This window comes from Monodelphis domestica, chromosome 5, assembly GCF_027887165.1.
Source record: "Monodelphis domestica isolate mMonDom1 chromosome 5, mMonDom1.pri, whole genome shotgun sequence".
Taxonomy (NCBI): domain Eukaryota; kingdom Metazoa; phylum Chordata; class Mammalia; order Didelphimorphia; family Didelphidae; genus Monodelphis; species Monodelphis domestica.
Window position 1 is genome coordinate 87885381 of NC_077231.1, and position 5644 is coordinate 87891024.

Below are 5644 nucleotides of genomic sequence, written 5' to 3' on the forward strand. Positions count from 1 at the left end.
AAATTAAAAAGGTTTTTTACAAACAAAACCAATGTAACCAAAATCAGAAGGGTAGCAACAAATTGGGAAACAATCTTCATAACAAAAACCTCTGACAAAGGTTTAATTACTCAAATTTATAACGAACTAAATCAATTGTACAAAAAATCAAGCCATTCTCCATTTGACAAATGGGCAAGGGACATGAACAGGCAGTTCGCAGCCAAAGAAATCAAAAGTATTAATAAGCACATAAAAAAGTGCTCTACATCTCTTATAATCAGAGAGATGCAAATCAAAACAACTCTGAGGTATCACCTCACACCTAGCAGATTGGCTAACATGACAGCTATGGAAAGTAATGAATGCTGGAGGGGATGTGGCAAAGTGGGGACACTGATTCATTGCTGGTGGAGTTCTGAATTGATCCAGTCATTCTGGAGGGCAATTTGGAATTATGCCCAAAGGGTGATAAAAGACTGCCTGCCCTTTGATCCAGCTATAGCACTGCTGGGTTTGTACCCCAAAGAGATAATAAGGAAAAAGACTTGTACAAGAATATTCATAGCTGCACTCTTTGTGGTGGCCAAAAATTGGAAAATGAGGGGATGCCCTTCAATTGGGGAATGGCTGAACAAATTGTGGTATATGTTGGTGATGGAATACTATTGTACTAAAAGGAATAATAAAGTAGAGGAATTCCATGGAGACTGGAACAACCTCCAGGAAGTGATGCAGAGTGAAAGGAGCAGAACCAGGAAAACATTGTACACAGAGACTGATACATTGTGGTACAATCGAAGGTGATGGACTTCTCCACTAGTGTCAATGCAATGTCCCTGAACAATCTGCAGGGATCTAAAAAATACTATCCACAAGCAGAGGAAAAACTGTGGGAGTAAAAACACCGATGAAAAGCAACTGCTTGACTACAGGGTTGGAGGGGATATGACTGAGGAGAGACTCTAAATGAACACTCTAATGCAAATTCCAACAACAGGGAAATGGGTTCGAGTCAAGAACACATATGATAACCAGTGGAATCGTGCGTTGGCTATGGGAGAGGGAAAGGTGGTGGGAGGGAGGGAGGGGAAGAAAAGAAAATGATCTTTGTTTCCAGTGAATAATGTTTGGAAATGACCAAATAAAATAATGTTTAATATTAAAAAAAAAGATTTTAAAAAATGAAAAAAAATTGTTATTATCATCAGAGTAGCTAGAAGAAGTATACTCAGAGGGCATAATGACAAACTGTATAGGATAATATGCCAAATATGTGTGTGTATGTGTGTGTGTGTGTGTGTGTGTGTGTGTGTGTATAAAACTAGGGGTAAAAAAGAGGATAATACTAAGAGAAAAGGGAAAAGAGATAAAATAGGGTAAATTTATATTTCATAAAGAAGCACATAGGGGAGGGGAGAAGACCAAAACAATGGAAGGGTGAAAGAATTTGGAGACAGGTAATACTTAAATCTTATATGCATTGAAATTGAATCAGCGAAGGAAGAACAATAAGATCCTTTGGGGGCAGATAATTGTATTGTGTCCTTTAGAGAAGTAGAAGGGTAATAAATGGGCTGATGGGGAGGGGAGCAATACAAGAGAGGGAGAGGTTGGAGGGTCATTTAAAAGGCACTATAGTAAGAGGGGAATAAATAAGAGGGGGAAGAGGTGGGAAGAGGAGTAACATTTGGGAGGGGGAGATTGACTAAAAGCAAAAAGTTGGAGAGAAGGGTAAAAGGAATAAGAGAAAAGGAAGAATCTAAGGAGGAAGTCAAAATGGAAGGGAATACATAGACAATAATCATAACTGTGAATGTGAATGGAATAAACTCACCAAGAAAAAGGAAGCAGCTGGCAGATGGATTAAACACCAGAATCATACCATATGTTGTCTACAAGAACCACGCTTGAGGAACGTAGACATACACAGGGTAAAGGTAAGAGGGTGGAGCAGAATTTATTGGGCTGCAATTCAGACAAAGAAGGCAGGAGTTGCAATCATTATTTCAAAGCTAAAGCAAAAATACATCTCATTAAAAGATATAAGGAAGGTAATTGAATTACATCTTGATGAAAGGTAGTATAAATAATGAGAAATATCAGCACCCAGCCTATATGTAGCAAATGGCATTCAGATTTCTAAAGGAGAAACTAAAGGAGCTTAAGGAGGAAATAGAGAGTAAAACCATACTAGTGGGGGACTTTAGACTTCCTCTATCAAATCTAGATTAATCAAAGCAAAAAATAAATAAGAAAGAAGCAAAGTGAATGAAATGTTAAAAAAAATTAGAACTATATATAGTGTGTGTGTGTTTTAAAATGTATCTGAACACTGGGAGACTACATATATATATACATATATATATATATATATATATATATATATATATATATATATATATAGTGTGTGTGTGTGTTTTAAAATGGATCTGAACACTGGGAGACTACATTTTCCAGGACTCTCTACCCCAACTTCCTCAGACACCTCCCACTTCCTTTGTGGGAGATGTCTGAGAAAGTATAAAAGAAAAGAGAAGTGTCGGTTTTTGAGCCCTTTACAAAAAACAAGGAGACCCTTTTTTCCCCTGAGAACTTTGATCCCTGCATTGATATAATTTTCTCTAGTTTTCCCATGCCTTTATGTTCCTAGCCCAAATAAATCTATCTAACTATCCCTAGAGTCTAACTTGATTTAAATCAATTCCCTAGCCTAATTATCGTATATTTAAGAAAGCCTGGTCAATTTCCCTGCCAGGGCTGGGGAGAACAGCTACCTTCCTTTCCTTCCTTTCCCTATCTTTTCCCTCCTATTTTCCCTTCCATGGTATATAAGTCGGGGAACAAAAATTAGATAACTACATTGAAAAATACCTCGTTTGGCAGATAGTTATTACAAATTATCCCAGATAATTCCAATTTTCTTATCCCCAAGTATTCTTTTATTTTCTCTTCTTTCATTATTCTTTATTACCAATTAGTAGCCACTTTATATATATATATATATATATATATACATATATAATCACACACCCCAATGCACTGAGAAAGCTTTAACTACTTACTCTTTATTCTAGCAATTCAAGACCTAGATGAGACTTGTGTTTTGTTTATCTTGTAAATTTATTTTGTCTATATGCCATCTGTCCAAGCTGGAGAGTATATGAAATACCTGGGATGTATCTGTGTTGTCAGTATATTGTCTGTCTGTGCACACAATGGGGGGGGGGGGTGTTACATTTTTGGAAAAATAAACCTCAGATAAAAGAGGTGACTCTGCCTTCTTAAGTTTGATCAGAGAAAATGGTGATGACAGAGGCTATTTGGGAAATTAAAAAACAACATTTTTTGTGGATTTATGGATTTGGGGGTCTCCTAAACTCTAAGATAATTTAATTAGTTACACATAAAGGATAAATATAAAAATTTGCCAAACATCTCTCCCCTCTTCACTGGCCATGAAAAAAGCAAGAAAGTGATCATTTCAACCCACAAGTACAAAATATTAACAAAGTAAAAAGGCAAAAATATATGTTCAGCATTTTTTCTTGCCCCTTTTCTCAGGTGGGTCCCCTGAGGAAGGGAAGGAGAGAAGAGATCAGAACAAAAAAAAGGGAGATTTCATTCCATAATTGGCTCACAATTTGGTCTGAACTTCAATTAGATTTCATATTAAAAATTGGTATGTATATATATATATGTATATATAGAAAACTTTAGAAATTTGCTAATGATTTCAATAGGAAGTGTTGGTACAGTGTAAATTCATTCATTGTGCTAATTTTTCACCAGTTAAAAAAATTTTAGCAAAATTTAAGAATGTACAAAACTTATAATGAAAAAATTATTTCTTTAGACTTGCAATGCATAATGATTGCAGATTTGAGATTATGATTTGAGTAACTAAACTTACCAAAAATGTTTGTTAACCTCAATTTGAGAATTGACAAAATGTATTTAATAGCCAGCCTGAGGCAAAAAGTTTTTTTCTTATGATCTAAATTTTGGATAAACATATGAACATGTAGAGTTGCTATTTTAAAACATGTACTATTATATTAAGTAACAGGTAAAAGTATAATTGACATTAGAGTTTCAAAAATTGGAAATATAAAAATGATAAGAATTTTGTATGTTACAAATTGGAAATTTAAATAGCATTATACTTCATCAAGATACAAAAAATTGGTTCAATTTAAATGGTTATCTTTATTTTAAAATTATTTTAAAAGGAAAAAATTAACATATATTGAGGCAGCTTAAAATTAAACTTTAAAATACTAAAACTTAGTAAAAGGATATTTGAGCAAACTGGAATTGAGATCAAAATGTAAAAATTAAGATGTTTAGGGAAAAGGTTCAAATATTATTAATTTGTTATTGTGAAATGCCATTAAGGATTAACATGTATTAAAATACAATTTGTCAATGCATAGTTATGTGTAAAAATGAATTATGTATGCAGCTATACCTCAAATAAAGTTTATTTTTCACCTGAATTGGATAAGAATAGATGTACAAATGTGATATGCAAACAGAGTAAATGAATAATACATTTGACCAGAAAAATTTGACAATATTTTGGGCTATCCACTTGAAAGTTCTGAAGTTTTAAATCAATATCCATTTAGAGTAATTTAGTATCAAGGTTAAAACATGCACTTTTACAAACACAATAATATAAACAGCAAAAGAGGATTTAAAAAAACAAGATTAATAGAATAAAAAGATTTTTTCCCTCACTTCCCAAGCAAAATACACCTACTGGAATATGAAGCCAAAATAAGTCACAACCAGGGCACCTTTTAGATAATACTGCAAAAGATTTAAAACTTCCTATAAATTTATTAACCCCTTCCTCTCAGTAAATTTAAAATCTAAGGTGTTAATTAGAAGCTTCATTGAAGTTTGATCTAATATGGAAAATTATACTGCAGTCAAAGCAATCAGAAGTACTGGATTTTTTTACAAAATTGTTATATATTGAGTGTTACCAAAACATATACTTTATGATAATATGATTCTGAAAAAACTGAAAATATGTGTATACATTCAAACCTATTTTTTAAAAAAAAGCAATTTGTTAGAATTTGATCATCTTTACTTGCAATGATGTATGATTTGTATTGTAAACCAAAAGTTTGTGGTGAATTGGTTATGACAGTGCACAAAAAGTATTATGTTGTATATTAGGATAATGTTGACTCCCTTCCAAGTTACTGACCAGCTTCTGTTACACCAGCCATAATTAATCAAGATAATGTTAGTGGAAATTTAAACTCCCAGAAAAATGTTTAACCCATTTTCTATATGAATTGGGAAAAAATGCCAGATAGTTTAAGCATTGTTAATAAGTATTGAAATTCAGAAAAGACTGGAAAGTTATTAGAAAGAAAAACTGGTTATCATGACCTATAAATTCAATGCTTTTCATTGTGTATATGAATCTTGAAAAATTTTCATCTCCAGGCTGCAATTGGTGATATTTGCTGTTTAAGGTAAAAAGCTTTTGGGATTGCAACTAATGTTATTTTTGAGTTTTGAATTTAGCTATAGTGGTCTGATAGATCATTGAACAGAATAGACCATTCAAAAGGAAAGGCATAACTGATTAACAAACTTGACTCTTACCTAAAGTCAAACGGTATTATAAACCTTTCCCTGC